This window comes from Camellia sinensis, chromosome 1, assembly GCF_055761805.1.
Source record: "Camellia sinensis isolate YWXY chromosome 1, ASM5576180v1, whole genome shotgun sequence".
NCBI lineage: Eukaryota > Viridiplantae > Streptophyta > Magnoliopsida > Ericales > Theaceae > Camellia > Camellia sinensis.
The window spans coordinates 17,514,026-17,539,053 of NC_138961.1; positions in this window are offsets into that span (position 1 = coordinate 17,514,026).

Consider the following 25,028-nt stretch of genomic DNA (forward strand, 5'->3'; position numbering starts at 1 on the left):
CACCGGAATGTGTCATTGAGTATGACGGTTGAATGAATACATTAAATGTTATGTATTGGTTGATGATGTGTATAATTATTGTTTATATGCATTGTGTTGTGTTGGAGGAGATAGGGGATGTACTCCGCGGTTTAGGGGAAGATAGGGGATGGACTTCTAAACCGGATGTTGTTGGGAGGAGATAGGGGATGGACTCCGTAGATAGAGCTCATATGCTTATCTAGTAATGTGTTGACAGAGCTCATATGCTTGTCATTGGAAGTGTGATAGTGCTCATATGCATATCTGTGGAATTGATGATATAGCTTGTATGCTTATCTGTTGGTATGTGATATAGCTAGTATGCTTATCTATTAAGAAATGGGGAAGTGCTTGATATGAGTTACTGTCTCATATGAGTTGTCTGGCCAGGTTCTGAGCCATGGTTATAAAATGAGAATTGAAAGGAACTGGAAAATGAATTGTAACATGGGATGGTATGTCATGAAACTGTAAAGTATGATAAGAGAAAGTATCACTGTTGGCCATTTATCAACTGCTAATCTTTTAGTCATTGTTCATAATTGGTTTAGTGTATTTCTACTGGGCTGTGGCTCACCCTATATAGGAATATCATTTTCAGGTACAGGTAGCATGCCACCTCCAAGGACATAGCTTGGGAGGCTAGAGGTGGACACATTTTTGTTGTCTTATTTCTTTTGATGTATTACATGTAAATTCAAGCCAAGGGCTTAATGTGTAAATGAGTTAGCACTCTTTTGTTGTAACCAAGTGTTAACTTGGAAAGCTGTAAGCCCGTAGGGCATTTGCTTTTGTCGTTAACATGTAATACTTTTTGTAATGGAACTCTGATGAATAGAGGAACGTGGAGTTTTTATGTATCAATGCATGTCTTTATTGATGGGTTTAATGTTATTATTTTGAGGGCGTTACACCAAGGGTGGTTTGTGAATACCTCGATGTCTTTCCCGAGGACCTTACTAGTTTACCACCTCACCGAGAGATCGAGTTCTCTATTGATTTAGTGCCTGGCACGACATCGATTTCTATGGCACCGTATCGGTTTGCACCTGCTGAGTTGAGTGAGTTGAAGATTCAATTCCAGGAGTTGTTTGCACCTAGAGTTGAAGATTCAACTCTATGAGTTGTTGATTCAACTCCAGGAGTTGTTAGATAAGGGTTTTATCTGTCCTAGTACTTCACCTTGGGGAGCACTGGCTCTCTTTGCTAAAAAAAAGATAGAGCTTGGTGACTTTGTATTGATTACCGGAAGTTGAACCAGGTAATTGTTAAGAACAAGTACCTCATGTCTCATATAGATGATCTGTTTGGTCAGTTGAAGGGGTCTTGTTGTTTTTCTAAGATAGACCTGAGATTGGGCCACCATCAGTTGAAGGTAAGGAAGGAGGATATTCCGAAGACGGCATTCCGTACGCGATATGGCCATTATGAGTTCCTAGTGATGCCTTTTGGGCTAACTAATGCTCCAGCGGTGTTCATGGACTTGATGAACCAGATCTTCCGTGAGTTCCTAGATCGTTTTGTGGTCGTCTTTGTGGATGACATTTTAATTTACTCGCCCTTTGAGGAGGAACACTTGCGAGTGGTACTTGAATTACTTAGAGCCTATAAGTTGTATGCTAAGTTTGGAAAGTGTGAGTTTTGGCTGAAAGAGGTTAAATTCCTAAGCCATATAGTGTCCGGGGAAGCAGTGACTGTAGATTCATCCAAGATAGAGGCAGTATAGGATTGAGAACAACCTAAGAATACTTTTGAGATTTGTAGTTTCTTGGGGTTGGCTGGGTATTATTGAAGATTTGTGAAGGATTTCTCTAAGCTAGCTTCACCTTTAACTAGGCTGACAAGGAAGGGAGTCAAATTTGTGTGGGATGAGACTCGTGAGAAGTCGTTCCAGGAACTTAAAGTTAGACTGACCACTGCTCCAGTTTTGATTATTCCGGAGAGGGGTTTGGGTTATTCAGTATATTGTGATGCCTCACGGGAAGGTTTGGGTTGTGTTTTGATGCAAGAAGGGAAAGTAATAGCCTATGTCTCACGGCAATTGAAAACAAATGAGAGGAACTAGCCTACTCATGATCTAGAGTTAGCAGCGGTGATATTTGCCTTGAAGATCTGGAGGCATTATCTCTATGGTGAGAAATTTAAGGTATTTTCCGATCATAAGAGTTTGAAGTATCTATTTACTCAGAAAGACTTGAATTTGAGGCAAAGGAGGTGGATGGAATTCATAGAGATATATGATTTTGAGTTGCATTATCATTAGGGAAAGGCCAATGTTGTGGTCAACGTCTTGAGTAGGAAATCAATTAGTAGTGTGGCTTGTATTGCCATTCAGGAATGGGAGATGTTGGGAACTCTTGGGGAGTTTGGCTTGCATCTTGGCGAGTTCGTTGAATCTGTGGCTTTGTTTATGGTAGTTGCCCAACCTGTGCTTGTGAACCGAGTGCTAGAAGTGCAGAGGGGTGACCTTGGGCTAGAATCCCTCTGAGAGAAGATCTCCAGTGGAAAGGTAGAAAGAGGTTTAAATGTGTATCCCAACCAGAGTGTGAATATCGTGACCGTTTGTTCGTGCCGAAGTCTTACTGAGAGGAGGTACTCTAAGAGTTTCACCATTCACCCCTTGCGGTGCATCCGGGAGGCACAAAGATGTATCACGACCTTAGTCACCAGTTTTGGTGGAGAGGTATGAAGAAGGATGTAGTTGTGTTTGTATCGAAATGTCTTACTTGTCAACAAGTGAAGGCCGAGCATCACAGGCCATCGGGTTTGTTACTACCCTTGCCTATAGCCGAGTGGAAGTGGGAGCATGTCACGATGGATTTTGTTGTGGGCCTTCTGAGGACTCAACGTGGTAGCGATGCCATTTGGGTGATAGTTGACCGGTTAACCAAGTCTACGCACTTCATACCTATGCGCGTGAGTGATTCAGTAGACTATCTTGCCAACTTGTATATTAGGGACATAGTGTGGTTACATGGGGTCCCTGTGACGATTGTTTCAGATAGAGATCCGCTTTTCACAGCTCGGTTGTGGAAGAGCTTGCAGAGTACCTTGGGCACTAAATTGACCTTTAGTACTGCATATCATCCTCAGACTGACGGGCAGTCTGAGCTTACTATTCAGATCCTTGACGATATGCTTCAAGGCTGTGTCCTTGATTTTAAGGGGTCGTAGGAGAGGCACTTACCTTTTGTGGAGTTTGCTTATAATAACAGCTTCCAATCGAGTATTGGTATGGCACCGTTTGAGGCTTTGTATGGTTGACCTTGTTAATCTCTAGTGTGTTGGGCTGAGGTGGGTGATGCACCTTTGTTGGGCCCAGAGTTAGTTCGGGAAACAACGGAGAAGGTAGCACTTATCCATAAGAGGTTGGTTACGACTCAAAGTCGCTAGTAAAGTAATGCCGACCGTAAGAGGAGACCCTTGTCTTTTGAGGTGGGAGATCGTGTCTTTTTGAAAATATCACGTAGGTGGGGTTTGATGAGATTTGGAAAGAGTGCGAAGTTATTCTCTCGGTTTATTGGCCTTTTTAATATCCTTGAGTGGATTGGGGAGGTTGCTTACCATTTGGCATTACCACCACAGCTTTCTGGGGTTCACGACATGTTTCATATTAGTATGCTTTGGAAATACGAGCTGGATCCATCTCATATGTTTGATTGGACCGACTTGGAGGTAGATGAGGATGCCTCGTATGAGGAGAGACTGGTGAGAGTCTTGGATAGAAAGGTCCAAGTCTTGCGAGGCAAAACAATTCCCTTAGTTAAAGTATTGTGGAAACACCACGAAATTGAGGAAGCAACTATAGACACCCCAATTTTTACGGCCCTTCAAGACTTGAATGCCCTTGCAGGTACATTCAATGATGAGTCTGTTTGCCTGTCGAGCGCTTGAAGTCCTCAGCGGAATGCCACAACTTTAAGCCTTTCAAACCCTGCATCCATTTTGTCTCATTTTTGGACCAGGCCTTTATCTTTCCAGCCTGCAATCTTTGGTGGCCTGCTGGCCATCCTTGGAGGTTGCCAGCCATCATTTCTTGTCTGTCAGCCATTGATGTGCCTTGCCGGCCATCACTGATGGCCGACTAGCCACCAGTGTTTTCTGTAGATACTTTATGCCAGTTATGCTAGCTGTTTGCACAGATGCTTGCATCTGTCCACACGTGGAGGGCTGGATCTCCTTGTATAGATTTGATGTTTTCTATATATAGGGACTCCCTCTCTCATGTTTTGAGGTTAAAAAATTTTAGACTCAAAATTTTCCTCTCTGCAAATTTTTCTACACCTTTGCATACAGTTCCTACACTTTTGCCTATACACCTTTAACCAAATTCTCTCATCTCTAAGCTGAGGTGTTCTCGGGCTTGGTTTGAGCTCTAGAAGGTGGTATTTACTTGGAATTGTTGCTTGGAATCACTCTTCTCTTCAAGAGGTATAATACTAGCTTTGTAGGCTTGCTTTACATACTTGCATTCCTATCTTTTTTTTTTCATTGTTTTGGGTTGTTTTTTGAGCTGTGAAAAACCCTATTTTTATGGGCCGAAATTGGTGTTTAAGGTTAGGCGGTGGTTCATCCCTCTTTATTCCTTGTTTAAAAAGTCTTTGCACCTTTGTTTCCCATTTTCAAACCATCTTTTTTTAGGCCTTTAAACACTAATATTTAGAGTGTTTTCAGTGGTAAAAATCAGGTTTTGAACTCCAAATTTGGAGGGGTTAGCCTCCCCTTCTTGTGTCTTGTTTGCTAGCCTAGTTGGTGCCATGTGTTAACTTATTTTTCTAGCTTGTTATAGCTTAATTCCAGCATGTTTTAGCCTATGATTTAGGCTGTTTTAACTCTATTTTGGATTGGTTGTTGCATTTGAGTCTTGTTTTGCATGCTTGTAGTGTAATAGTCCTTACAAGTTTGGTGTTTTAGGCCTCTAGACATCACTTGTTTGAGTTGATTGCATGTTTTTAGAGCTTTTCATACTTAAATTCAACACTAATCATCTCTGTAACCTCCCTCCTTTCTTGGCTTTTCTTTTTTTTGGAAAGTGGTTTCAAGTCATTTGTGTGCCTAAGTGTGAAATTGAGGTTTTATACTTAATGGTTTAATCCCTTAGGGGGTTAATTACCAACGGTATGAGACTTCTTTCATACCTAAAGCAACTTGTGCCTTTAGCCTTCTTTCCATTAGAGGACTTTAATTCACCTTTGGACTTAATTGGATTAAAGAATGGTTGATAAAGTAAAATAAGTAATTAAAACTTGGGACTAAAAGATTAGCAAGATAATAACTCGATGTGTTCAATCAGACGTTAATTGAACACATGGAACTTGGAGCATTTCATACTTGCTAGTGATGAAATGATCCAAGTCTCCAAGGTTAACTTCTTCCTTTTTTTTTTTTTTATGAAATGGAGGAGGTTTGTGTCTCATTTTGCATTTATTGAACTTGCACATCTTGAATCACAAGGCATCATGCAATGAAATTGCTTGAGTTGGTGGTTTGTGGCTTAAGTTCACCTTTCCTTGGATTTGTACATGAAAAGGAGGGGTGAGTTATGCAAACAATCTTTGAAAATACCCTGTATATGCTCTGTTTGTCTTCTGTTGTAGCAAGGTGAACCAGTGCATTAGTGGCCGGCAGACCACCATCCATGGCCGGCATGTGGCCTGCAATATTCACCAGTGGCCGGCTAGCCACTGATGCAAATCTCAACAGAGTGTTGGTAAGGTGGAACAAAGTTGTTCTGCAAGTGTTCAATTGTGCAAATAGAGGCTTTCGAGAGCAAAACAAAGGTCTTTTTCAGGTGAAAACCGAGCATGCGCATGCACATCCTTCGCTTCCCGAGGCAGAGTAGCTAATTGGCTTAGTTTAGTTACTTAGTTTAATTATTAGTTGCAATTGTTTTGTAATTATTTAATTAGTTAGTTAGCTAATTAGTTCATTTGTTGTTGTAATAATTAGTTAATTACTTTAACTAGTTATTCATTTTGTTTTGTAATAATTAGCTTAATTAGCTTAGCCTAGTTATTCATTCGGACTGTCCTTTGTGAGAGCAAAATGATGTAATAATGTGCATGTCTTCCAACCCCACGTCTTTCTCCCTTTTATTTTTTTACTTTTGATGGTTTGATTAGGGACATGTCTCAATTAGCATGCCTTATGCTCGCATCCATTCATCTTGTATTGCATTCACCAAGGCTTGACGCATCATTCAAATTGCATTGTCATTTCAATACTTCTTTAAATACGTGCTTACACCACATGCTATTTAAATGAATCATATGCCATAGTCGTAGCTAAGCCTGTTAATTGCATATTGCATGTGTTGCATTAGACATTTTTGTATAATTAGGAATCATGCATTTTTCTAACTCATATCTTTTTAACTTGGAGTATTAGGTGAGTTTTTAGCGTTTTAGCATACTTGCATGAGTGTGAGTGACTGCCATGACTAGCATGCTTGCCATGGGGCTAAATGCTTACTTGCTAAACTGTTTGAATGCCTGTGGATGAAGGCTTGTTGCTTGAATTGGACCGGTTCAATGAATATACATTTTAATTCCACTTTGTTGAGTGGCAAATCAGTTTTAATCCCACTTTGTTAAGTGACAAATTCACAAACTTTAAAGCCCACTTGAGGTGGCAAATTCAAACCCTTTTCACAAAACAAACATGAAATTGAATTGTTCCAACTTGAGCAAACTAGTCTATACTTGCTTGTGCGCATCACATAGTAATGCTAGCCTAATAACTAGAATAAGATCACATAATGTACATAAAAATTATATCATGATTAATAGAGTCCGATCTTTGATCAGGCGAGCGGGGGTGCTGAATTCATGACCTTCCCCTCTTGTACCTACGTTCCCGAGCTGAGGCAACTTTGGTGATGACGAATACGTGGCCTTTGGCACGAGTCATGGGTTTTCTAAATTTTTCCAAAAATAAAAAATATTTAGGTGGCGACTCTGTATCTAGCAAAGCAGTTCAATTTTGGTATTTAGATCCCAAAATCGGTTTTCCAAAAGATTTATTGGATTTAGACTCTTTGGTGTTTATCGATTTCACATTGCACTTGTGAGATTAGATTCAGAACTGCGGGAGTCCGAGCTATAGAGCTTATGTTTCGAAAACCTTCCGGAAGGGGGCGCGAAAAAGGTGAGCCACAGCAACTTGGGAGCGTGAATTGGAAGTCCGAGAGAAATATCTGGACTTGTTTGCTGATGTTAAACATGTATTGGGATTTTGATTATGATAATGAAAAGTATAAACGTTGTATATGTTTTAAAATATGAGAACATTGCGTACGTCATGGATGTCTTCGGAACGTGGTTTCAATACAAATATTGTATATGCTTTCAGAATATAGAATATCATATATATTATATCACTTTTGGAAGCATTGTATATGCTATATGAGGTTTTGAAAACTTGAACTTTGACTTAAACATTGCAAATGTTTGGAAATTGTAAAATACATTTTCAATATGGGACTTGTGAATCGAGTCAACAAGAATGGATGACCGGAGAATAGGTGTTATGGTGATGGACTTGTAAGAATAACATTGTTATGAACGATCTAATGTTGATTTTGAACTTAATATGTAATTTCAAGGACGAAATTCTTTAAGGGGAGGAGGTTATAGCGATTCCGGTTTTGACCCGTCTCTTGTTGTACTTCGGACTCGGGTTGTATAGTTTTGAATGGTGTTTCATATCTTGTTTTCCTTGTCTCCCCTCTATTTCGGTTTTCGGGTTATAATTGTGTGTTTGGAACAGGTTGGTTACTTGTTTTTCCAAATTTTTGTTGTCCAGATTTTGGCTCTTCCTCTCGAGCAGGAAATCCTTGCGCTCGAGCGGGCTCCACAAATTTTACTCCTCCACTCGAGCGACTATTCTTGTGCTCGAGCAGGATTTGTCAACTCTCAGTATTTTTGCAGACCTGCAAATACTAGGGGAGTACGTTTAACGCTCGAGCTGCGTTTCTTACGCTCAATCAGGTGGAGCTCTAACGGCCCCTCTTACGCTCAAGCGGTTTATCTGTTGTCTGCAAAGCACTGGATGTGTGTATTCTGTGCTCGAGTGGACCTTCGCTTGCGCTCGAGCAGAACAATTTATTGTGTTTGACGCTCAAGCGTCAACTCTTCCACTCGAGTGGACTATGAGTATATCAGATCACGAAAGTGACATTTAATATCACTTTTTCATTCCTTTCTCTCTCTAAAACTTTCCAAAAACCTAGATCTTGACTCTCTCACTCTAAAATACTCTCTCTCTCTCTCTTTCTCTCTCTCTACATTTTGGCCTAGATCTTTTGATCTCTTTACCCTAGTGTCTTTGGAAAAAGGGTAGAGCATCCTAAAAGCGCCATTTTGATTCGATTGGAGTTTGGTTTCGGCATCTTTGAGATTTCTCTCTTGCGTGACTCATCTTCTCTCCTCGAGGTAGGGATTTTTCTACACTTTGTTATGGTTTTTAACTTAGTTGTTAGTGATTGTGTAAAAATGGTGAGATTTGGGAGTGATTAGAACAAATCTAGGGTTTGGGTGTGAAATGAAAGAGGGTTTTGGATGAATGTGAAATAAATTAGTATGGGGTTTGAAATTGAGGTTATGTTGTGACAAAATAGTTGATTTTGATACTTAGGTTGATATTTGGAAAAAAAAAAAAAGATTTTATTTTGTATAAATAGTTGGAATTGGCATTGAAAATGTGAAATTGGGTGAGTAGGAATGTAAATGGTGAGATTAGATATGTATTATCTCACGCCTTTGAAAGTTTTGAATAAATTATCTGTCTTGAGATTTAATATCTGTTTAGAAATAATTGTACTGGGCTATCGGTGGAGGATAACTATGATTGTTGTAGAAATTGCATGAGAATTACGTGAATTGAAACTAATCTTTTGTTGGTTTTCATTGAATATGACTATATTTATATACATTGTATATGTATGATTGTTTGAGAGGAGAAAGGGGATGTACTCCATGTATGATTATGTGTTTAAATACATTGTATATGTATGATTATTTGGGAGGAGAAAGGGGATGGACTCCATTATAATTAAGTTGGCCGGAGTGTCCTTGGTGAAAGTCCCAAAATTTATACGTGGGTGCCAATTCTGCGGACGAAATATTCGTAAAATGGCAAATTGAAATTATACATGGGTGCTGATCCCGTGGACGAAATATCCGTAAAATGGCAATTTGAAGTGTTCGTATGCTGATGATGTGATTTTGGAACCATTGAATTGTAGTCTCATTTGGGTTATTAAAGAAATAATGAAATTGACTCATATATTAAAATAAAATGGAATATGGAATTGGTATTCTATGGCACTATAAAAGTATGAATGCTTTATCCCGGGCATCAGATATGCACATATACTTATATCTTTGTTAAATCTCATATATTGTGTTAGATGATTCCTGCTGGGCTGTGGCCCACCCTATTTGGGAAAATATTTTCAGGTATTGATGGGATGCCTCCACCCAGGCAATAACATTGGAGGGACTTTTGGGAAGCAAGAGCTTCTTTGTTTTGTTTCATTTTTGTATAGCCTAGGGCTTTAATTGTAAGAGCTAGTCTCTCTGTTGTTGTAACCAAGCCAAGACTTGGAAAGATGTAAGCCTACAAGGTATTTATTTATGTTAAACTTTTTGTACTATGTATATTATGAAATGCAAGAACATTATTCTCTAATTTATGCTGTCATTTATATATGTTTTCGGGTTATATTTATTGTGTACTTTTGGGGGCGTTACAAGCAAGTTGAGTTAAGTTTAAAATTGAGTTGAGCTTACAAATTTTTAAAGATTGAACATATTTTTAATTAAGTGAGGACCTATGTAGAAATTAAAAAATTCAAATTAAAGGGATCATTGAATAAAGGGTTGTTTGGGAAGTGCCATATTAGCTCACTTTTTTTTTTTTTTTTTTATTTTTTTTGGTCACATCACATCCCTACTTTTCTTGACATATGTTCGCAAGAAGTAAAAAAATATACTAATTATCTTTTTTGGGTGAGTAATGATACGAACCCCAAATATTTTATCAACATTTTTACCAAATGTCTCACATGGGTGTAAGACTTACATGGAACTCACATGGTGTGGGTCCCACACTCATATGAGACATTTGGTAGAAATGTTGGTAAAATATTTGAAGTCTCTAGCATTTTTCTTTTTGGATCACATCACATCTTTACTTTTCTATACATATTTTGGTAAAAATTTAAAAAGTATACTTATTTAGCACTCCCAAACTACCACAAAGTTGATATTAAAAAAATATATTTTTTATAATGACATAAATAATTTAAATATGATTTTTTAGAAATTATTTTTAATTTAAAAATTACAATAAAATATTAAATAGAATAAAAACAAATTTCTTACAATATAAAAGTATTTGAATAAAAAAAGGTAAGAAGAAAATTTAATATGGTATTTTCATTTAATCTGAAAATAATTCAAGATGAGCAATAAATTATCACCGATAAATCTCTCTCTTTTTTTTATTTAATAAAAAAGTTTAACGCACTATCACTTTTAATTAAAAAAAAAATTTAACATTTCTTTCTAATTTATTTTAGCAAAAGTAATTTTTTAACAATTTGAGCCAAAGATATCTTTATTCTTTATTTTAATTTCTTTAAATGACAATTGAAATAAAAAAAAAAAATAAATCTAACAAAATCCAACATATTTGGTAAGTATTAAAAATGTTATGTTTTGTTCTTTTGTTAAAAAAAAAAATTATATTAAAAAATATTATTGTTCAAGTCCTTATAGTTTAGAATGATATATATATATATATATATTACAAAATTTAAAACACAAAAAGAAAAAAAAAATTTAATAGCGATTACTAATTTGAACACTTGTATTTAAAACAAATTATATTTAGACCAATAATATTATGACATATCATTATGACACATGTAAATATTGCTCTCATTCTAATTGTAGTAATATAATTTGAAGAAGAATTTAAATTTGAAATTTTATTTTATAATTTAATAAGGATGAAAAATTTAAGAAATGAATATTAATCTCATTCCAATTATAGTAACATAATTTAAGTAAGAATCCAAATTTGAAATTTTATTTTAAGAATGTAAAATTAATTTATAGACCAATCATATTGTAACACGTATTAACAAAAAAAAAAAATAAACAAAATAAAAAAAATGATTAAAAAGAATTATAACTTTCGACCTTAATGAAATGACAATATTTTGCAATTATAATAGTATATATATAGATAAATCATGGAATAAATCATTATTTAAAACTTATATATTATGGGATTAATCATTATAATTTTAAATTTAAATTAATGAAATGCTTTCCATATTTAGTGCCCCTCAAATTTGAATTTTGAAATGGATTAGTATACTTTATATTTTTTATTTTATATTTGATATACTTTCCATTTGAAAGTCATAAATCAAGAGATATTATTATTATTATTTTGTTTGAATGAGAGCTATGGAGAATTTTTGTAATTATTTATAATAAAAAAATTAGAAATTTTGGTTGGAGATATCGGAACTCCCACAAAATTTGTGTTTTGTGTTAGAAATCTCTTTTACTTATAATATATATATATATAGATTAATATCGATCAATATCTATGGTTAGCCCCAAAAGTAAGTGTTGATTATGGATGACAATTTAAACCCGGCTCGACGGGGACCCGATCCCCCGACCCCGATTAGAATGGTTTTTTCCCGAAAAATATCCCCGTGGGGACGGGGATGGTATTCGAAATTAAATCCCCGATCAATTTCGGGCTGGAGACGGGGATCAGTGTTCAAACCCATCCCCGTCCCCGTCCCAGTCCCCGGCCCCGGCCCCGGCCCAGGCCCAGGCCCAGGCCCAGGCCCTGAATTTCCTCGAAGTAAAATTACCATTTTACGCCTCTCTATATATATAAAAACCAACCCTCGTCACTCACACAACACACAGCAGCACCTCACTCATCACCGCCTCTCGTCTCTCTCTCTCTAAAACCCTCCGCCGATCTCCCTCCTTCCATCACCGCGATCTCCCTCCTCTCATCACCGCGATCTCCGACCGCCTCTCCATTGTCTCTTTTTCTTCTCTAACGGCAATGAGGCCAAGCTGTGTGATCCAGTGGCCTCCTCCTCCGTCGCCTCTTGCGGCCTCCTCCATCGGCTCTGTCGCCTCTCGCCTCCCTCTCTCTCTGCCATGGCAGATCTGAGAAGATCCCTCCTCCGCCACCGTCGATTTCGTCCCTCTTTCACCAGATCTGTCTCAATTTTTTTTTTTTGGTTGATGATGTTGCTGCCTTGATGATGTTGTTGATGATTTTTTTTTTTTTTTTTTTTTTTTTTTAAGATGTTGCCGTTGATGTTTTTGTTGATGAATTTTTTTTTTTTTGGATGATATTGCTGAATGATGTTGTTGATGATGAGTACGGGGATTTTCCAGGGTCGGGGAAACCCGATCCCCGTTGGGGGCGGGGATTTTTGTAGTTTTGGGGATCGGGGACGGGGAGGGTGATCCCCGGCCCCGCCCCGGCCCGTTGCCATTCTTCGTGTTGATGCTATTTATTTTTTTTATTTTTATTTTTTTTGGCATAGAGTGCCTCATCAATTTTTTTTCAAGTATTCAACATTCTAAATTATTAATTGACTCGAGGAAGAAGACTATAAAGATTTTCATTTGAGTTTATATCAAGATACATTTACTATTTTACACAAGCTTAAGATCTTATTTCAATTACTATTGAAAACTTCTATTTAGGATTCGTTTGGAAAGTGGGTTGGCTTTTTAGTTTTTTTGGTTATTTTAGCCCAGGGCTAAAAAGCCTTGTTTGGGAAGGATTTTTGGCTTTTTTGACTTTTTTGTAAGAGAAATAATGTAATGATTATGGGTTAGATGTAATGTTTTGTCTTATTGAACTAAAAAGCCTATTTTATTTTTTGTGTTTAAAATAGCCAAAAAAGCCCCAAACTTGGATTCCCAAACGAAGCCTTAATTTTGATATTTAAGTCTGATATCCTACTTTCAAGCCTAAAATCTTACATGATTTGGCAAACAAAATCCAAGATTATATATGATTTGACAATTTAGTAAAATGTGACTCGAGTCTCATTTTGGTTTTTTTTAGCCCTTTCGGGTTCACATAGTAATGTGGGTGTTTGAGAAGTTGTTATTTTAGTTTTTAACTATTTTAGTAGGTTAAAATTTTTGTATTTGAGAAGATTATTAGATTTTTTTGTAGTTGGATGTGATATTTGTGAAAAAAAAAGTGAAATAATAATAATAATTTTAAAATTCAATAACTGTTGCATCATAAAGAATTATGAAATCAAAGTGTATCAAAACATGTAACGGTCGCTAACAGTTTCTCCAACCACAAGTTTGCTATTTCTTTTCTTGTTGATCAATCAAAGTAAATTGTTATGGATAGAGAGGCTCAATTTATACATGAATTATCCTATTTTCTAGAAATTTCAATTAAGTTGTGTGTCCAACCTACACTAGATTAGGTTGTCTGTTTGAAGTGTCTTTTGGTTTTGGGTTGTCAACAGTGGGGCTGTGCTGCTTGGGGTGGTCGCTGGGGTGTTTTGGTGTTTTGTGCTTCTGTTTTGGTCTTTCTTTTTGTTGGTTTCTCACCAACTTCCGAGGCTTGTGCTTGTAGATGATAGGGTTCTCCTCTCGGTGCCAACTTAGTTGGGATTGAGGTGATGTTCCGTGATGCTCTTTGCACTTCCTCCCCTTTATTCATGCATTTTCGTACTTTGTATGCTCTTTTTTCATCAATAAAGTTTCATTTTGCGAATCAAAAAAAAGTTGTGTGTCCTTTCAATTCTATTGATTATTTTATGTAATACATAAAAAAAAAAAAAATAGTGAGTATGTAATCAATAAAATTGTAAAAGACCACATAGTATATGGGGTAGACCTATGTGATACTTTTTTCAACTTATGGCAAGTTAACCTTAAAACACTAAAAAAAAAAAAAAAAAAAAACAACAACAACAACAACCTAAACTTTTAAGGGCAAATTTACTATAAATACCTTTTTTTTTTTTATTTTCTCATGGAAAGTCAATAAATTTCTATGTCTTAGCTAAGCAATGAAAATGTACGAAGTACATAATGGAAGGATGTCCACCATTTAGGTAACTTTCCTACTTCTAGTTAAAGAAGTTTTAGGAATTTAGAAAAAAAATCAAAAATCTATTCAGAATTGACGTGACCCATAATAACAATTTTAAATATGCTTTCTATTTTTTGAATCATTTTCTGATTTATTTTATGGGTTAATAGAGTTTCTGTTTTAGTTATTACCATAAATCTTTTTATTTGAGTTATTTCCATCTTTGACCATCATATCTTTGTGGGCTTGTAACGATCTAGTATGGTTTCGTGGGTCATAGGGGCTTATTCTAGTAATCTGATCTATTGATTATTAAAGATTCCGAGGATAGATTATTCATAAAAGTAAAAATAGAACATTAAATTAATTCAATAATTGTAATATATGATTTTATCGCATTTGTTTTTATTTTATTATTTTTTAAAATTAATCTGATAATTGTAATTTGTAACCACATAAATTCATTTTGCTTGGTACATAAACTGTTATGTTCTATTAAGCTATTGCTTTTCACTCTTCTCTTTATTCAGTTAATGGCATAGATAGTGAGAGACGAAATAGGAACATGGACAGTTACTTTTTTTTTTTTTGATTAGAAAAACAAAAACTTTATTAATGAAGAAAGCATAATACATGCAAAATTACATCAACAAAGCAGGCAAATGCAAAAAGCATCATAGTTAACCTTAACAATTCCAACTAGGTTGACACTGCAAATGAAGCACAATCATATGGATAGTTACTGTTAATGACATAGATAGTGAGAGACGAAATAGGAACATGGATAGTTACTTTGTAACGTCTTGCCTCATATATTGCCTAGATCAAACGCATAAACTTTTGTAATTTCTACATTTTTAACAGCACATATATGTATATATATAGTTGGGGTGATTAGTGTGTTTAATCACTTTTTATTTATTAATTTATTTTTATAATGTTTTGCTAGTGTGTGTGTTTAATAACTTTTTTTTTTTTGTTTTTTTGGGATCAGTAGTGTGTTTAATAACTTTGAATACATTAAATATGTTATCCAATAAATTATACTTAAAACCATGAATCAAAGTATAAGAAAACACATTATAATGGTTGTTATTAATGTTGGATTGAGAGACCTCCCTCAATGGGAGGTTTAGGTAATTGAGAGAAATAGATTTTATTACAGTTCCTGAAACTGTTGTAACAGAAATGAATGTCTTTTTGAAAGTATTCAACTAAAGATGCATGAGTTGCAAGGACTTGTCATCACCAGGCTTGCAATCTAGTTGAAGGCTACAACAAAGGAGTTCCACTACTCGATTAATGATTTTCTATACAATATTTCACAGATTAGATATTGTATAGGTGGAAGGGTATAAGAGTGTATGTTTTTGGGGTGTTTGAGGTGTCTTGAAGATTTGAAATTGTATTGGAGGAGGCTCGTGGACAGTGACGAAGTCAAGAAATTAAATCAGAGGGGACATGTGATAATCCTGTTCTGTATTATGCTAATTGGTCCTTAATTTGAATATGATTATGTGTTTTATATGATTTTGTGTGCCATTATGTGAAAATATGTGGTTTTGAATTTCTATCTGTTCACCGTAGGAATATCTGTTTGATTATCTGTTTTGGAAATTAAATTGAAGGCTTTATCGGCCACAGAACCCGAAATTGATTACGCCATTGTGATTAGCGTAATTTTTAGAGCCTACGGTGAAATTTAATTGAAAATTGATTCGGATCAAAATAATTAGATTTAGAACGATTAATTAAGTGCCCAATTATTTTGATATTGATATCTTTGGTTAGTGGGACCAACCCTAAGGATACACTCAAAATCTCTCTTTTATTTCATTTGGCTGGTTTTGACGCCAAGAGATAGAGAGAGAGAGAGAGAGTCGGCTATAGAGAGTGAAGGAGAGAGAATTGTGCAATTTTAGCTTAAAGCTTGGAAACCTTGAAGATTACTCAAGAAATTGCTATAGATTGTGAGAATTAAAGCTCCTAGGTGAGTATTTCTTGGATTCTATTTTGTAATTTTGTGTATTCAAGCTAGTTGGGTAATCAAGAGTAAGAATTGTCAAGAAATGAGTTGTATTTGTTGAGTTTAAGGTCAATAGATGCATGCATGTAGGAAATTACTATGAATTTCCATATTTGAGCACAATGTGTATGATCCATGTTGAATTTTTGGTTTAAGTCCATATATTTGATCACCTCTTCACCAATTAAGTTGAGAATACTATATATATGCCACATGCAGGTGCAATTCATGGAAGCATGAACCTTGAATGTTTGAATTTAGTGTGTTGGTGATGAGTTTGAGTCAATTTGGGACATGCATATGTTTGATTTTTGAAATTGAGCTTCATTGGGTTGTAATTTGGGGTTTATACCATGTTAGTACAAGTGTATTTGAAGTTTGAGCTATTGCATGCGAGAAATGTTGGTTGACTGTCGAATTGGAGCTCAAGAACATGTTCTAGAAAACCCGGAAAATTTGGTGTCCGCTCGAGCAGGGAAACCGCTGCTCGAGCGTGAAATTCATGCTCCTAGTATATTTTTGCAGACATGGTGTCCGCTCGAGTGGGGAAGTTCACGCTCGAGTGGGAAGCTATGTAGGATGGACTTTTGCATGAGCGTTCGAGTTTCACACTCGAGCGTAAAAATAATATAACCAGTACTTTTGCAGACCTCATGGGTCCGCTCGAGCGGAGAAGTCCACGCTCGAGCGGGGACCCTGTTTTCTGAAATTTTGTTTGTGCGTTCTGTGTTTCGTTTTCCGTCCTCTTTCACTTGTAAGCACTCTTAGGCATGCATTGAGCATTTTAAATAAGTAAAAGGGATAAGAATGAAGCCTAAAGAGAAAAATGCGAATTTAGAACGGATTGAATTGTTTGTAACCCTTTTGTGTTCATGGAATGTGTAAGGTCAAGCTCCAAGGCAATCCAACCAACCGATCACTGTGAGTAATATCTTGACAAAGATATCTGAAATATGTTGTCGTTCAATTGCTTACTCCTATGTAAGTTGTGTAAATTCATTAATTTGAATAGTGGACAAAGTTTGATACGAAAGTTTGCAAAAGGCCAAAAGGCCAGTTTGATATGAAAGTTTGAAAAGGCCAAAAGGCCAGTATGATATGAAAGTTTGAAAAGGCCAAAAGGCCAGTTCAATATGAAAGTTTGAAAAGGGCAAAAGGCCAATTTGATATGAAAGTTTGAAAATTCCAAAAGGCCGGTCTGATATGAAAGTTTGAAAGGGCCAAAGGCTAGTCTGATATGAAAGTTTGAAAGGGCCAAAGGCCAGCTTGATCTAAATGAACGTTTGAATGGGCCAAAGGCCAGTTTGACATGAATGAATTAGGCCTAAGGACGCCTGTCGTATAATGTTCCAATGTATCTTCTTTATTTGATATTATTCACTAGGCTATCTCTCACGCTCATTCATGTGTTTGTAGGTGAGCCAAGAGAAGTCCAGACCCAACCTCAGTGAAGTCTGTGTGAAACAACCAAGGTTTTTGGAGAGTCAACCCTCGCGTCTCATGCACGAGACTTGTTTTCGCCCTTTTGTTATGTATTTATGTTTTGTCATGTTGGCGAAGACTTTGAGTCTGTTGTATATAGTTTTCATAAGTTGACTTAGATTTGAATGATCCTGTCTGTACAGAACCTTATGCTACTATACCTTATGTTGTGAGTTATTAACATTTGTAAATGTGGAATGTCATGATGTGCATATAAGCACGGCTCTATGGACAAAGTTTTAAATTTGCTTCCGTTTGGCCCCTTTACTCTGATGACTTTTGTCTGTTTTGGTTAAAGGCCATAGGTAATCTCAGGATTACTGGCCGGTTACGTCCTTAACCCATAGAGGCGGGTTCGGGTCGTGACAGAGTGGTATCAGAGCACAAGTTAACAACTCACACACTTGTCCAAAAGAGTAATAAGCGTCTAGAAATGATCTAGGATGCATTCATGTGATAACTATGAATTTGGAAGCATCGAGAATATGCCTAACTGTTTTGATATGAACGATTATGTGCTATAAGTTTGTGAATTGCTTGCATTGCAATTGTTTGAATATGTGTGCTTTCTAGTATATGCATACTTGTGAATCTTTTGTATAAAACATAATGCAAGTTTAATCAGATGGTGAGAACAAGAGGTGATGAGATAGAGGAATCTTCTACTGCCAGACTGGATAGAATGGAGAGACTGATTCAGGAAATGGCAGAGACATTGAAGCAACAACAGGAATGGCAACAATAGTGGCAGCAGCCACATCCTCGACCTCCACCTCCGGCACCTCCTGTGCCGGATAATCAGAATGATGACCAAATCATAGCTCTCACCAAAGAGTTCAAGAAAATGAAACCACCACAGTTCCATGGTGGATTAGATCCTTTGAAAGCTGAAGCGTGGGTCCTCGGCATCGAAAAACTATTTGAAGTGTTCCAGTGTTCGGAGACACAAAGAGTGCTTCTAGCCACTTTTATGCTAGAAGGCGAAGCAAGAAGATGGTGGATGTTAATGCGTGAGAATTACAAAGATGTTGATTGGGCGAAATTTTTGAAAATTTTCTATGACAAGTACTTCCCGCAGTGTGTTCGCGACAGGAAAGTAGCACAGTTCATGGAACTAAGATAAGACAGTATGACTGTAGCTGAGTATGAGGCCAAATTCACTGAATTGGCCAGGTTTGCACCTCATGTGATTGATACTGACTATAAAAAGGCGAGACATTTTGAAGGTGGGCTTCGGAGTGACATCCTAGAAAGAGTGAATGTCTTGAAGCTGGAAACCTACATTAGGGTGCTGGACAGGGCCATCATATCAGAAGCCAACATAGCTAGATAGACTAAGCCAACAACAGAATGGAAAGACAACAAAAGGCAAGGCTTCTTTTCAAAGAAGAAATTTATGAAAAAGCAGAATACGAGCTCCTCAAATACTTCGAATTCTTCCCAAGACACATCTCCCATGTGCAATGTTTGTAGCAAAAGGCACCGTGGGGTTTGTTACCGTGTGTCAGGGGCCTGTTTTAAATGTGGTAAACAAGGGCATATGGCCAGAGATTGCAAACAGAACAGTGAAAAATTTGCTACTAGTTCGATAGCATCAGTTCCAAAACCTGGAAATGCTACGAGATCTACTCCCGCCAGAGATACCGTGAGACAAGGGAGAGTTTTTGCGCTTGTTCCAGGCGATACCCGGAATGCCAACGCAGTTGTCTCAAGTACCATTTCTATATGTAATTAGGATGCCTTTGTGTTAATTGACTCTGGATCAACACACACATTTGTAACATGTGCATTTGCATCTAGACTGAGTAGACCTCTAGAATTACTGCCATATCTACTATGTGTGTCTGCTTCATCTGGGGAATCTGTATTGTGTGAATCTGTCTATCGTTTTTGTGGCATGCGAATTAGAAATGCTATTCTATATGTGGACTTGTTACTCTTGAACTTTAGGCACTTTGACATAATTCTGGGCATGGACTGGTTAACTAAATATTGTGCCACCATTGACTGTGTGACAAAACGGGTTGTGTTTAGACCACCAGAACAAGAAGAAATTGTGTTTGTGGGTAATGGGGTAGTGCCTCCACCTTACTTGATATCTGCAATGAAAGCATGTAAATTGATCAGGAAAGGGTGTCAGGATTATTTGTGCTATGTGTTGTCTGAACAATCTGTAAATGCTGAATTGCATGATATCCCTATTGTTAGAGAATTTCCAAATGTGTTTCCAAATGAACTACCAGGGCAATTGGTGGACAGGGAGATAGAATTCACTATTGAAACTGTATCAGGCACCCAGCCTATTTCTAAAACTCCCTACAGAATGGCTACAGCTGAAATGAAAGAATTGAAAGAACAATTACAAGACTTGCTTGACAAAGGATCTATCAGACCTAGCACTTCACCATGGGGTGCACCGGTGTTGTTTGTGAAAAAGAAAGATAGAACCCTACGCTTGTGTATCAACTATCGGGAATTGAACAAGGTAACAATAAAGAATAAATATCCCTTACCCCGTATTGATGACCTGTTTGACCAGTTGCAGGGATCACAAGTGTTTTCCAAGATTGATTTGAGATCCGGGTATCATCAGTTGAAGGTAAAGGCGGAAAGATGTTGAGAAAACCGCATTCAGAACGAGGTATGGACATTTTGAGTTTTTTGTTATGCCATTTGGAGTGACTAATGCTCCGACAGTATTTATGGACCTAATGAACTGAATTTTCAAAACCTACCTTGACGAATTTGTTGTGGTTTTTATTGATGACATTTTGATATACTCTAAAAATAGACTTGAACATGAACAACATTTGAGAACTGTCCTGCAAATACTTAGGGAAAGAAAATTGTTTGCTAAACTAAAGAAATGTGAGTTTTGGTTGGGTGAAGTTGTTTTCTTAGGGCATGTGATCAACAAGGAAGGAATTTTAGTGGACCCACAGAAAATAGAGGCAATTGTGAATTGGCCTACACCAACCAATGTAACAGAAGTCCGCAGTTTAATGGGTTTAGTTGGGTACTATAGGAGGTTTGTGAAAGATTTTTCGAAAATAGCTGTGCCTCTTACCCAACTGATATGCAAGGGGCAACCTTTTGAGTGGAACGATGAAAGAGAATCAACCTTTCATGAATTGAAAACAAGATTGACCACTGCACCGATTTTGACACTACCATCAGGTACGAAAAATTTTGTAATTTTCAGTGATGCATCTTATATAGGTTTGGGTTGTGTGTTAACGCAGAACGGAAGGGTTATCGCTTTCGCCTCTCGGCAGTTGAGGCCACATGAGAAAAACTACCCAACACATGATCTAGAATTGGCCGCAGTTGTTTTTGCTTTGAAAATCTGGCGGCATTATTTGTATGGGGCAAAGTGTGAAGTCTACACAGATCACAAGAGCCTGAAATACTTCTTTACACAGAAAGAGCTGAATATGCGACAGATGAGATGGCTTGAACTGATAAAAGACTATGATCTTGAGATTCAGTACCACCTCGGGAAAGCCAATACAGTTGTTTATGCCTTGAGCAGAAAATCAACAGAGAGTATGGCTTGTTTACTTACTGAACAGAAGGAGATTCTGCAAGATTTTGAGAAGTCTGAAATTGAAGTGGTATTGAGTGAACAGGGTGGATTGATAGCCGCTATCTTAGTTGAACCGGCAATCATTGAAGAAATTAAACAAAAACAGAAAGAGGATGAATTCCTCAAGAAGGTGATAGATGAATTTGAAACAAGTCCGAAAGCAGAGTTTGGCGTTGTAAATGAAGTGTTGAGATTCCGAAACTGAATGTGTGTCCCAGACATTCCGGAACTAAAGAAGAGAGTTTTAGATGAAGCCCACAAATCAGCGTTTGCTATGCATCCGGGTAACAATAAAATGTATCGGGATTTGAAACAAACCTATTGGTGGCCTAAGATAAAGAAAGAGATTGCAGAATATGTGTCCAAATGTCTTCAGTGTCAGCAAGTTAAAGCTGAACATCAGAAACCAGGCGGTCTACTGTAACCTTTCTCTATTCCTGAATGGAAGTGGGAACATGTGACTATGGATTTCGTTGTTGGCCTACCTCGGACTTCTCGAGGTAAGGATTCTATTTGGGTTGTACTTGATAGACTGACTAAATTTGCACATTTTCTACCTGTTAGAACTACATTTAATGCTTATAGATTGGCTACTATATATGTTGATGAGACTGTCCGCTTACACAGAGTTCCAGTATCTATTGTGTCGGATAGAGATCCGAAATTTGTATCTAGATTGTGGAAAAGTTTGCAGGAAGCTATGGGGACAGAACTGAGATTTAGTACTACATTCCACCCACAGACAGATGGGCAATCAGAACAGACCATACAGACTTTGGAAGATATGCTAAGAATGTGTGCTTTAGATTTTCAGGGGAGTTGGGAAGAATATTTGCCACTGGCAGAGTTTGCGTACAATAACAGCTTCCACTCCAGCATCGGTATGGCACCGTACGAGGCTTTATATGGTGGAAGGTGTAGATCACCAATTTGTTGGATAGAAGTCGGGGAGAGAGCTTTACTTGGGCCTGAAATTGTGTAAGATACTTCTGAGAAAATCAAAACTATTCGGCAAAGGCTCAAAACAGCTCAGGACCGACAAAAGAACTATACAGACATTCGAAGAAGACCTCTTGAGTATGAGGTCGGTGACCACGTGTTTATCCGTGTGTCCCCAATGAAAGGCCAAGTCAGATTTGGAAAGAAAGGCAAGTTGTCGTCCCGTTACATTGGGCCGTTTCAGATTCTGGAAAGGCTTGGTCCAGTTGCTTATAGAGTTGTTTTGCCACCGGGATTTGAACAAATCCATAATGTGTTTCATGTGTCGATGTTGAAGGGTTACCTCCGAGACCCGTCTCATGTGATTGATTATCACCGGGTAGCTATTGATGAAAATATGGAATACGCCGAATGGCCAGAACGAATCATCGATCAGCAAGTGAGACAGTTGAGAAGCAAGTCCATCCCAATGGTGAAAGTGGAATGGAAAGAACACTATGAGACGGATGCTACATGGGAAAAAGAAGAGGAAATGCGACTACGCTACCCACATTTGTTTCCTGACGAAGGTAAATTAAGTTTGGAGGACTAAACTTCCTAAAGGGGAGAAGACTATGATAACCTTGTTCCGTATTATGCTAATTGGTTCTTAATTTGAATATGATTATGTGTTTGATATGGTTTTGTGTGCCATTATGTGAAAATATGTGGTTTTGAATTTCTATCTGTTCATCGTAGGAATATCTGTTTGATTATCTATTTTGGAAATTAAATTGAAGGCCTTATCGGCCACAGAACCCGAAATTGATTACGCCATTGTGATTAGCGTAATTTTTAGAGCTTATGGTAAAATTTAATTAAAAATTGATTTGGATCAAAATAATTAGATTCAAAATGATTAATTAAGTGCCCAATTATTTTGATATTGATATCTTTGGTTAGTGGGACCAACCCTAAGGGCACTATACACTCAAAATCTCTTTTTTATTTCATTTGGCTGGTTTTGACTCCAAGAGATAGAGATAGAGTCGGCTATAGAGAGTGAAGGGGAGAGAATTGTGCAATTTTAGCTTAATGCTTGGAAACCTTGAAGATTACTCAAGAAATTGCTATAGATTGTGAGAATTAAAGCTCCTAGGTGAGTATTTCTTGGATTCTATTTTGTAATTTTGTGTATTCAAGCTAGTTGGGTAATCAAGAGTAAGAATTGTCAAGAAATGACTTGTATTTGTTGAGTTTAAAGTCAATAGATGCATGCATGTAGGAAATTAGTATGAATTTTCATATTTGAGCACAATGTGTATGATCCATGTTGAATTTTTGGTTTAAGTACATATATTTGATCACCTCTTCACCAATTAAGTTGAGAATATTGTGTGGTTATAGCGATCCCGGGTTTACCCTTGTTGTACAGTGATCCGGACATGTGTCCGTGGATGTTGGATGTTGTTTATTATATTGTTTGCATCCTTTTTTACTTTGGATATTGAGTATGGGATGTGTTGGGCAGGTTTGTTACAGGTTGGTTGTGTTTGGGAGCCTAGTGTTGCTGCCCAGATTTTTGGTCCTTCGCTCGAGCGAGGAGTCTGTCGCTCGAGCGAGAGTAGTGTTGCCCCGGTTCTGGACCTGAGAGTTGTAGTTTCTGGCTCGAGCGAGATTTTCGTGGCTCGAGCGGTCTGGGTTTTTCTTCGCTCGATCGAGAACTTCTTGGCTCGAGCGAGAGTTTTCTGTGTCTGGTCGCTCGAGCGACCAATCCTTAGCTCGAGCGAGCGTGTTTTATATCAGCGGACAGCAGCGTCTAAAACATCACTTTTTCAGTCCTTTTCTTTGATTAAACCCTAAATCCGACACCCTCTCTCTCTAAACTTGCACTCTCTCTAAGGTTTGATCTCCCTAGGGTGTTAATCTAGCCTAAGGCCTTTGTTAAAAAGATAGAGGGCGTTGAGAGCTTCGATTTAATCTGAAAAAGTTTGGATTTAGAGCAAGTTGATCTTGGAGTCTTCATCTCCTTTTGGGCTAAAACTTCGAGGTAGGGATATCCTACTCCTCTCTATGGGTTTTGTCTTTGAATTTTGGTATTTTGAGATGTTGAGCTTGGTTTGGTAATTTTGTGAGAGTTTGGGGCTTTTGTGTAATTTTACAAAAGTTGGGGTTTTATTCATAATAAACCTAGATACATGTTTGGCATAGAAAAATAGAATGATTGTTGAATCATTGATGAAAATGGGACCTAAGGGTTAAAATGGTAATTATGGAAAATGGCCTAATTACATTGATTAATTAATTGGGATAATTAATTGGTGAGAAATGAGGAAATGAAATGTTGATTGAATATCCATTTGCGCATTTATTTTCTGTTTTAGAAATAACTGCTTGGGGCTATCGGTGGAGGATAGTCGTGATTGTTGTAGACAATGTATGTTGATTAGGCAAACTGAAACTAATCAATGGAATGTGTTATGGAACTTGACAGTTGCTAGAATACATTAATTGTTTGTATTGTGTGATTGTATATAGAACCAATGTGTTTATATATGTTATGTGTAGAGGAGGAGATAGGGGATGTACTCCGCGGTTTAGGGGAAGATAGGGGATGTACCTCTAAACCGGATAGGTATTGGGAGGAGATAGGGGATGAACTCCGTAGACAGAGCTCATATGCTTGTCTAGAGAAGTGAAGATAGAGCTTATATGCTTATCTTTGTGAAGTGTGGATACAGCTTGTATGCTTATCTGTGGATATTGTTGATATACATATCTGTTGTAGAATGTGGATATAGCTTGTATGCTTATCTGTGGATATTGTAGTTATACATATCTGTTGAGAATGTGGATATAGCTTTTATGCTT